The sequence below is a fragment of the Acartia tonsa genome, chromosome 2 (assembly GCF_053477335.1).
Source record: "Acartia tonsa isolate MP-2025a chromosome 2, ASM5347733v1, whole genome shotgun sequence".
Lineage (NCBI taxonomy): Eukaryota > Metazoa > Arthropoda > Copepoda > Calanoida > Acartiidae > Acartia > Acartia tonsa.
Window position 1 is genome coordinate 31549937 of NC_137261.1, and position 11652 is coordinate 31561588.

The following is an 11652-nucleotide window of genomic DNA, read 5'->3' on the forward strand; positions in this document are numbered from 1 at the left end:
TCATATTTGATCTATCGTAAGGACTCACTTCTAATCAGTCAAATCATTGTGTTATCGACTTAATTTTGTCAATTTTGAAATAAATTGTATAAGATTGTTAAAATAAGGCTTAACAATCTTGACTTAACTAGGAGGAATTTTCAAAGCTGTAATTTTTTATGAAGCTGCATATGCTCAATTAATCAATTTGGCTTTGGTTATCCTTACAGATTTTCAAACTTTTCAGACAAAAATTCTCATCAATATAATAAAAATATATAAAATTTGTAAGTGTTTGAAAATGATAATAGAATCATAGAAAGAACTTTTAAAAAGATATGCAATATTTATGTAAACTTTAGCAAAAGTTTTTATAAAAAATCAAGAACCAGGAGATAAAACAAGTATTTTGTTCTTCAAGAAATTGTTGGAGAGCAACTTAATTTATGAATGTTTTTAATAGCAAAACCTTTTATTTTAATTTTTGGAATTTGGATATGAAGAGCCAAATATTATTTTTTCATGGGTTAGACATTATACAATTTTAAAAGATTTTTTTAGTTGAAAAAACAGGAGTTTACAGTTTTTATAGATTTAGGGCTAATTTTGAATGTTGATAACAAAATAATATTAATTTAGAGATCTGACTTAATATATGTATGTATATGTATATGAGCTGTATTGTTACAAATAAATGTACTACGTAAAATTGTAATTACATTATAGCTTCACTGCTAACTGAAAACTAAACCCTAGCTAAGGATGTTAAAGTTTTGTTTTCAAAGTGGAAGAAAAGATTTAACTGAATGAGTTATTAAACATAGACTTTTCAGTAGCCATCAAAACCGCAAATTTATTACTACAGCAACAAAACTTCCTCTACTCATCAGGAATAAGTTAACTATCAATGTAATTTATAACCATTTAATTTTAATACTTTTGGCATTGTGTATTTGCAAGTAAGATAATATACAGACCTTAGTGAATCATTTGAGTTTAATTCTTACCCTTGTTATCACCCATGTCTACTATTTTGTCAGGCATGTAACTGGATGACGAACCCCAAACTGTCCCAGTTTTGAGCAAGGCGAGTCCTGTGACGTCATATAAAAGGGAAGGGGGGAAGAAAATATCTTCCCTTTTCTCCCATCTCTTTTAAAGAGATTCTCTTCCCCCCTTCCTTTTTTCTTTCCCGAAACGTATATGACGTAACTGGAATCGTCTTGCTCAAAACTGGGACAGTTTGGGGTTTATCAACGGGATAAGTGGAAATAAATAAGCCAATACAGAAATGACAAGTTCAAAGGTGGTAAAGAATTTGTAATCAAAACACCGAAAAGTATTTTCTCTTAAAAAGGTTGAAAGACCAAGCAAGACTTGATGCTTATTGGTGAAATAAAATCAGCGATAAAAATGTGTTCTTTTTCTATGATAACACTTTTCTCTGTTCAAGAAATCGTTTCTGACAGACAGACAGAAAGACAATGGAATAAATGTTAATTTAGCATTTTTTTGACTTGTAAAAAGCTTTTGACAGTTTTCATTTTTTGATTTTGTTTAATATGTAAGAAAATTTGGTTTCTTATGTAAATTCTGCTTTGATCCTTGTTTACAAGTTTTGAATTATGATAATTTATAAATTTTACACCTTGAGTCACAAATAGGACAAGGTTTACATAATACAATTCTTTAAAGAAACTTCTGGAATAAAACTTATCCAACCAGTCACATATTTTGTCTTTCAAATAGTAGAATTAGGAAGCTTAATTATGGGCGTTTTGCTTAAAATATACCATAAAATGTTTTCTAAGCTCATAAATTACTGATTGAAATATAAAATATACATATGACTCAACTTCATTTTGTGTGAATATTTTTTAGAATCAGTGTCTATTTCTAAGCTTATAGCACATGTTCTAACTTTGTTAAGCAGCATAAACTTGATTATGACCTTAATATATCATACATTTATGGATAATGGACAATGAACTTTAAGTAATCACAGCCCTACTAATTCTTTAAAAATGTAATTTGATTGAAATATAGGGGCGTCGTGGCTCAGTGGTAGCATACTGAGCTACGAATTCAATTCTCATTGTGTTGACTCGAATTTCTCATTCGCAATAATATGCATGCAACTTCCCCTGGTTGTGTAAGAAGAGTATTATTGAGTAAGTTAAGATACTTACTAGTAACGTATCAATAATCCCAAGCTCCTCAATGGAGAGCGTCATTCATTACGGTGACTTGATGTGGGACACCTGTCATACACGGCGAGGGTGAGGTAATAATGAGTAGATCTCATGAGATAGCGGGTCAAGTCATAATGTGCTTGAACATAGAGCTTGATAGCCCTAGTGGCTATACAAAAGTGCCTCAGCCTACTCAATGACTACTTAGGTCCAAACCCTAAGAAACTATGGCTAATCAATCAATCAATCAATAAAACAGAAAGAACTAATTTTAAAAATAGCTACAAAAGGTTTTTGTAGTTTGATGGATCGAGGCTCAGTACTTAAACAGATAAAATGAATAAAACCACTACCAAAAACTAAAATTATATTTTCCAAGGAAATTTTTTATGACATTTTTTATGAAAAGTAACTTTGAATGTAAAATTATTGTTCTGAATACAATTCCTTGACGAAAACAGCACCAATAAGGTTTGCTCCACAAAGATTTGCCACAAGAAAACTGTAAGTCACGTTCAACAATCCATCCCATTCCCTGAAATATTTGAAGATAATATGAAACAATGATATTTTTACATTTATTAAGGGAAACATGTTGTATATAGGGTGCCAAGTATTTAAATTGTTAAGACAATGGACGATAAATTAATGTGCATCCTTCATGGTGTTATTTTTATTTTAGAACCTTCTTTTACCTACTAATATATCATGAAGATAAAAAAAAATTGTGGAAAAGTTTATGTTCTATTAATCTCCTTTACTGGCCAAGCTGTTCAATAATTTACTGTTGTTCTTCGTGCGTCTGCAGTTACCCCAAATTTGCTATAAGCGACGCCTCTGGCTTGACAGTGTATTATAGAGTAATATTTCTAAAAAATAATCTATTTTGAAGATATATGTTGTCATTCGTATTATCTTAGGTAATACAAAAATTATGTTTTGAAACATTTCAAGGTTTCAAATCTAAAATTGTAAACATACAAATATTATCAATTTTAACCTCAGATAAAAGGATATTTCATCTCTTGCAAATTTTTCATTAAATTTCAGGATTATTATTAGAATTGTTTTGCATTGGAGATATATGTTTCCAGAAGTCATACAAAGTGTCGCAATGAAGTTCAAAACTAAGCAGGGAAAACCAGGTACTAGAAAAGCACCTGGACAGTTTTCCGTTGTCCCTGAATATATTAAAATATGTTGTTATCGGCCTTCAAAGTGCATGAAATTGTCTAATCTCCTTAGCAAATATGAAAGCTCCAAAAGAGAAAAGTAGATAGATAATTCAAAATATATTGTATATTTATAGAGTTTTCATGATGGGAAGATAATAAAAAGAAATAAAAGTTTAGGCCAAAATTAAATAAAAAAATGAAATAATCGAAGAATTAAAAAATAGTAGACATTTTAGCTTTTTACCACGAAAAGGGAGGGGGTTGCTCTTCCCCAAAATACCTACCCTACCCCCTGAAAAATATTTTTCAAACATGATATCATATTCAAATGAATTTTCAATTATTTTTACTACAATCTTGAAAAGTTAAAACACAAGTTTTGTCGTGCATATGTAGCGGGACAGACTGATAAATAGAGTAGCTGTGCTCCTCTGGATAATGTTTTCCTTGTTAATATTAAGTGTAGCTTAGTTATTTCTAACATTGTAATTATAAAGTGTGTTACCTTTTTTTATGTTTCATTATTATTTGGCCACAACTTGGTCAAAAATGCTCACAAATCAGACCTTTTTCGACCGAAGATACTCCAATGGTTCCTTTACAAGCCCAATCAATCAGTTTTAAGATATCTTTATATTTCAAGGAAAATTGATGAAAATACCAAACAAAGACAAATTTGGATGTTACCTTTTATATGCACAGATACCAAAAAACCAACAGAAATAACACTTATTTTAACTTTTCTCTCATTTTTAAAGTTTGATTCTATTAAATTGGCTATTCTTGAAGGGATTTATGCATTGATTATACTGAAACATAATATTGGGTAGAAATTAATGTATTTCAAAACAGGAAAATTTGGAAAATAAGAAATTCGACCTCTATCACTTCAGAGGACAGCTGCCAACTTCCAGTTGACAGGATGTAGTTAAATACTTGTTAGCAATAATAGTTAGCCCAAAAAGTAAAACAAAAAGTTTTTTATTATGGTAAAAAAATGATAATCTAAATCTTAATTTTGGGGATGATGATCTTAAAGACGCTCTTGCTGTTGGTGATGATGACCCAGATGGTATCAAAATACATGAGTATTATGACAACTTATCTATTAAACTATGGTTCGATTTTTGTAATTGTAGCATTCTCCAATCAAGAGAAATATCAAATTATACACTCATGGTTTTTAAATTCTCCAATTCATAAGGTAAATAAAGTAGTTTTAAAAAGTTATATTTCTTGTTACAACTTTTTATTGGAGGCTGCTACAAATACAAAAATCAGACCCTAGTTTAATAGATAAGTTGTCATAACGCTCATGTACTTTGATACTATCTGGGTAATCATCACCATCAGTAAGAGCGTCTTTAAGATCATCCTCCCCAAAATTAAGATTTAGATTATCATTTTTTCACCATATTAAAAAACTTTTTGTTTTACTTTTTGGGCTAATTATTATTGCTAACAAGTATTTAACTACATCCTGTCAACTGGAGGTTGGCAGCCGTCCTCTGAAGTGATAGAGGTCGAATTTCTTTTTTTCCAAATTTTCTTTCTTTGAAATACATTAATTTCTACCCAATATTATGTTTCAGTATAATCAATGCATAAATCCCTTCAAGAATAACCATTTTAACAGAATCAAACCTTAAAAATGAGAGAAAAGTAAAAATAAGTGTTATTTCTGTTGATTTTATGGTATCTGTGCATATAAAAGGTAACACCCAAATTTGCCTTTTTTTGGTATTTTCATCAATTTTTATTGAAATATAAAGATATCTTAAAACTGATTGATTAGGCTTGTAAAGAAACCATTTGAGTATCTTCGTTCGAAAAAGGTCTGAGTTGTGAGTATTTTTGACCAAGTTGTGGCCAAATGATAATGAAACATAAAAAAAAGGTAACTCACTTTATTTCTGACATTTTGTATATTCTTTACCCAATTAAATAATATATTTATATCGTTTCATCCTTTTTTAACCCAAATTAACTATTGTAATTTGTAGATATTCTTTTGGTATTGTTTGTGTTTGCCTTTAGTTAACTTACACGAATTTTTCAAAAATGAAATTATTGCAAGTTATTTTGAGTGAAGTGAAAAGGAGTAAATTAAAATAAATAAAATATTTCGTACATCAAATCTCTTAAACCCACTAAAAGTTAATGAAAACGAAAAATGGCTGCTTTATATTTGCAAAAATTCTGCATAAACCAATGCCATTAACAAAGTTGAGTTAACTCCTTTGATTCAATTAAAATGAAATTTGTCAGCACACATACAAAAACCACATGCATAGTCATATCTTCATAGCTAGGTTCAATCAAAACAGCTGATATTTTTCTAATTAATTTCATTAGAACAAGAAAATTCATTTAAATATTCAAACATTAAGGTTAAATGTATATTTATAATAAAGAAATCGCGATAATAAAAAAAACATTAATGTTAAAGGATTTAGATAAAAAACATTATACTGTGCATGATTTAAAAAAATAAATCTTCCTGCTTTTCTATAATTAGGATCCACGTACATCCATCTTGAATAGCTCTTTTCGTTAATTTATACATGCTAGAATTGTCCTATCTATTTCAAACTTTGCATGGTGATTCCTGTTGTAGTTAGTTACGATTCACAAAGCGAAGAAACTCTATATGTTCGTATGTCTATTTTAAATATGTTGATTTTTTAACTTTTTATGTTATAATTATCCAATTGATCTGATTTTTGGAATACTGATTCCTAGGACAACAAAGTACAATTTTATAAGCGAAGCAACTCTATAATCAAGTCCTAAAAATGTATGTATGTCCTTAAACAGAATCCTGTATTTAAGCAGTTTTAAACAAATTTACTACAATTTTGTTTCGCTTTTTTACAAATTTATATTCTGATTATTCAGCTCTGAAACTCTAAAACTATTAATGTTCGTTTGTCCTACTGTTTCAGAACTTCGCTTCTATGAATGTTGTCATCCTTGTTATATAAGCTCAATTGTCTGCAGTTCCTAAACCAAATTGAATTTGAAATCATTATCTGAAGCAAAAAAGTATGAAAATGACTTAATATGCATTAAACTTTTTATTTTAAGATTCTCCATCCCCCTCGCAGTAAAATAAAGATAATATGCACATTAATTTTGCAAACAATGAAATTAAAATAAGTTTCAAACAAAAGGAATTAAATATTAACAATGGTAATGTCGCATTCTAAATAGGTTTTTTGCTAGTTCAGAGATTTTAGATGCATGTTATTTTTATTTTGGTTTTCTTGTTCCTGGGTTTTCTAAATATTTATGATAAGATTATATTTATCCGGGTAGCTTTCTACACCTTGGGCTATCTAAAAAACTTAATATTTAATATAAAGACCAATAAAAGGAAGTAGCTTGTCAAAGTGTATTTCTATCAGTTTTAAATTCTATTGGAATTTGTAAGAAAGTGAAAAATATAAAATCCGTTACTAGAATAATAATCAGAAACAGAGGCCAGTAGCAGTGGAAATAAATGATTGAACAGAAAATGAAGAAATTATGAATAATATGATTAAAAATTTAACTTTATTTTTTATCTTCCAAGCCCACCTCCAGGGGCTTCCAAGCTTTTTATTTTGAAGGGGGTAAAAAAAATTTAAGGGGGAGGGGGTAATTCGTTTTTTTGTGGGGGGGGGGGTTAAATAGCGCGCGAAGCGCGCCCTAAATTTTTTTTACCCCCCCTAAAATTTTACCCCGGGGGTAAAATTTGCTTGGGGGGGTAATTACCCCCCCTGAAATATATAGGCAGGGGTAAATAATTTTATTAGATATTTAGTATTAAAAATGCGCGCGAAGTTTGTTTAGGGGGGTAATCACCCCTTTACCCCCCCCCCCACCTTGAACGTCTATGCCCACCCCCACTTCTAAATTCTCAGATTTTAAAGAATAATTGAGGAAAATTGACAATCCTATAATGTAGTGAGGTTTTTCTTCCGAAGCTACTTTTCAGGAAAGCTTGAATAGATTTAGGTTACTTTCCTGAACTCCCCCTTCCTATTTCTAAAGACTAGATGCAAACCAACAAGATCTTATTATAATAAGTTGAATCCCCATTAACCTCCCTGAAAAGGTTTAATACAAGAGAAAGTGTCCCATAAAATAGAGATTTTCAAAAAATTCTTTATTTTATTTTTAATGTTTATGATGATACTTATACCTGTCCCAATAATAAAAAGATAGAGATTATAAATTCTGTAAGTGTACAGATTTGTTCACATTTTTATATTATATCTTTTTTTATATTTTCCTAAAATTTGTTTGTTTAAAAATACATTTTCTAAAAGGCTCTGATCTTTGTTTAATTTTGCTTATCTTCTTAATAATTTATAAAGGTGATTCCTAAAATGAATAGGTACGTTTCTGCAAGCATTGAAACTTTAGATATAATATATAATATTATAAATATTGCTATCATAAAATTTACGCATTTGACAAAATTGTTCTGCTCGTTAAAATTATGTTTTTAAAAAGCTCCATCAATAAAAATTTTCAAATTTGTAATTTCCCAATTACTTTTAGCTTCCCTTACATTGCTGCATTCCTTTTGTTCTATTTTTGTCTTATAAAGAATCCTCTATGCTTTCTAATGATATACAATGAAATATTGTATTTTACAAAACAGCTTAGAAAAGGTTTTATAAACCATAAAATTTAGTTAGTAAAAAAGATTAAATCAGCATGATACTGTTTAAAATGCAAAGATAAACAAGAATTAAAAAAAAACATTTGATGCCTTTAAAAGACTTTTATCAATGGTCTTTTACTTAGGAGGTAAATTAATTTGTAGTACATATTGGTGCTTTTTATGAATATTTATGGATAAGTTGTTGATCTATATATTTGAAAGGGCTAAGAAAATAGAAAATTTACATGGTTCAAGATTCAACATTTCTGTTTATATTTTAAAATTGTAAATTAATATTATTATTCAGATTAACATTCAATAGGCTTTACTTGATGGTTCAAAGAAATGAGGTGTTTCACCTCTGCATAATATCTAAATCACATGAAATAATGACCTTGCTACAGCCTGATATTCTTGGGAGATTTATTATTTTCATGCGAAGGAACCAATCATAATTTCAGGCTTGTTTGCTGTCAATTATATGACTGACATGAACTATATATGATGATAGATTAAATTCATTTCTCTTTAAATTATTTGAATTTTCCTATTTTTCTCTGCCTCACGACGTTTGATAAGACTGTCATTTACTTGATATAAAAGATTCCTACATGATTAAAATAGTTATATAAACAAAACAGATTCACCTCTTGCCTATGGCGACGAAGCCCCCAGAGAATATTGAGGGTCCCGTCCCATATCCTCTCAGGTTTTCCTCAATGAGTTAAGAGGTTCCCCCAACAAAAACATATATTTCTTTTTGTAGAGGGGATGTTATATGTAAATTGTAAATATATATGTTATGGCTAGGTAGGACTAGGAAAAGAAAGGCCCAATCAGGACAGGTAAAAAAAACTGTCGACAGACAGTACTCAAAGTTTTTAGCCAACCAATAAGATAAGAGTAAATGAGAACAACATATTGATTTGGTATTCTCATGATTTTGTTTTTATTTCCTTTAAAAAGTTATTATTTTACTTTATATGATAGATTAAAATTCTAAATAAACACTATACCTAAAGGCCGGACATAACCTGTATCTGTACACAATGTTCATTTATACAAATATTTCAAAGAAAACTTAAAAATTATTTTTCTTTCTCTGAAAAACTAATCTATTTCTTAGAAATTCTTAACTAAACATTTTCTTTCTTTCAAAGTTTTTAAAAGGAAATTTCTTGTGTGGTTTCGATTTTATGGATCATTAATCTAATAATATGAATAACTTATTATAACAAGGACACGTTTATTTGCCAATAGCGTAACAAAGTTTTTAGAAGTATTATGTTCTTAATCTATTTCAACTATGTGGTTTAGGTTTCTTATAACCACCCCCTTTCCCTCTCTATTTTTGTTTTTAATGGTATACCTAAATAGATTAAGTTTTCCAAAAATTGTCAAATAATTGGTCCATCCATAAAAAAATCTTATTGGAAAAACTAATATAAATATGTCACTTATGAATTTAGTACATAACTTAGAATATCGACTAAATCAAAGGTGTATTAGAAATACAGGGTATGTAAACTTCAACAATGATGACAAGATCCAGAGCTAGCAAATTCTTTTGTATTATCTACCAATAAGCGACAGAAAAATCTGGTAAAGACTATATCCTCATTTGTAAGAGAAATCTTAACAGACAAACCCAAAATGTAACTAGCTGACAGGGGTACATACATTTGGAATTAGAAGAAGGTTTTGCTACTGAGAAAAAAAAAGAAAATATGAGACAAATGGAGGAAAAAGTATGTTAGGGAAAGATGTGATGCAAATTTCACTCACACAAAGTAAATTCAATTTGAATCTGGTTTATAATACAGGGTGTCCCTTGAAATATGATTTTTAATACAGGGTGTCCCACCTATGTAATCTGTTTTTAATTACACGGTGTCCCATGTAATCTTATTTTTTAAATCCGCAAAATGAACAGAATATTATCTACAAGATGATGGATTTCAGGCACGTTTTTGTAAAGCACCTAAAGGTATTTCTTCTTTTAAGGGTTTATAAGAAAAGGATGGCATCATCCATAAAAACAAATACCAACAAACTAACATTTCCAAGCATAACTGATTATACTTGAAATACTAAAGAAACAAAATATTATTTGGAAATCTGGGCAAAAATAGATGGAAATATGGTGTCTATTAGATTAAGTTTGGGATTATTGATATAGTGTAATCATATTTATAAACTGATTACAGAGATGGTTCGCTTAGAAATATAAACAATTAAAGCAAGAAAAATAGAAGCGAGGTAAACAAATTCAATTTATAAAAAGGAAAATAGAATAATATATAAACTGAAATATTTTCCTTATTTTCTTTATTTACCTAGCGACAAATAAATTTGGGTGGGGATGGTAAGTTAAAAGTTGGCCTAGATAAACAACATATTATAATAGTATTCCATTAGAGATATTAAAAAAGACTAATCTTTCTGAATCTGATATCAATGTTTTTTTTAAATTGTCTGAAATCAAAATTTGAATATTTTTATAAGGCATTTTGCATTTTTTTAATTTTACGGTTAAACCTTTTTTTATGTCTGAAGAAAATAGATTCTTAAATAGTTGATAATACATGTTTGTTATTTTCCTTTTATCATTTTTCTGCTTTGATGAGCATTATTCTGTTGTAATTGACATCAATACTATATATTGACTTATTTAGCACTAAACCTTTTAATTAGGTTTTTATTTAGATGATTTATTGATAGAAAAGCATATTGTAAAATCTTAAGAATATAGAAAAGCCTGGACAAGTTTAATCTAATAAATTTGTCTATTGTAACGCCTTCAAGGAATATTGGCTTTTTTCTCTTCCCACTAACTTTCAAGGTAAGAACCTAAACTTTTGAAATTGTAAACACAAACACATCATAACTTTGTCCTATATCATTTAAACATTTTAATATTGAACAATTTAGACCATATATGTGTTAATTGCATGTCTATCTGTACATGGGACAAAGTCCTTAACAAAATTGTGTTTATTGAAATTAAGAAAAAAATGTAATGTATGTATTTGGCTGCAGTCATAGAACTACCTTTTTAATAATTCACTTACAGGTGTAAGAACAAAAAAGTTACACAAACAATCTATAATCATATAACTATTTACCTTAAAGATGTGAGAACAATAAGGTTACAAATAACGCTCAAGAGTGCAATAATCATATCTAAAATCACTATAACACCGCCCTCAACCATCTCAATACTTTCTGCTCCAAACATTTTAAAAAAATAAAATCTGTAAAAAAAAGTCATAAAGAATATCCAATTCAAGAGGATGGGGCCTTGGAGGTTAGTTTTAAATTTAACAAATTAGATGATTTTAAAAAATGTCCCCAAGGATCATTCTTAATCCCAAAGTCCTGTCTGCTCTGAGCACTGATTATCAAAAACCTTCAAAGATAAATCGGCCTTAGAAAGAAATTAAACCGCCGGATTTTTCTTTCCTGTTTAAAATTAAGATTCAAAGTTAGGGAGGGTCGACACCCCTCCCCATAGGGATCTTTAGAGACGGATTTGTCAGTTATAGTATAATAATAGTTATAACCCATTAGTGCCGAGCGCCACTTTTATGGACCGATCGAGCTGAAAATCTCAGGGAAGCTTTATAATGGTAAAAACGGAATTCCAATTTTT

The 11652-nt window shown here is 29.2% G+C and overlaps 1 long non-coding RNA gene across 1 annotated transcript; it reads right to left on the reverse strand.

The window, feature by feature from the left end:
* Window positions 1-2597: 2597 nt before the first annotated feature.
* Window positions 2598-11250, reverse strand: LOC145312509 (uncharacterized). Its single transcript, XR_013877067.1, has 2 exons — window positions 11126-11250; window positions 2598-2706 (listed from the first exon to the last, which is right to left on the reverse strand). It is a non-coding gene; the product is annotated as an uncharacterized LOC145312509 (long non-coding RNA).
* Window positions 11251-11652: the final 402 nt, after the last annotated feature.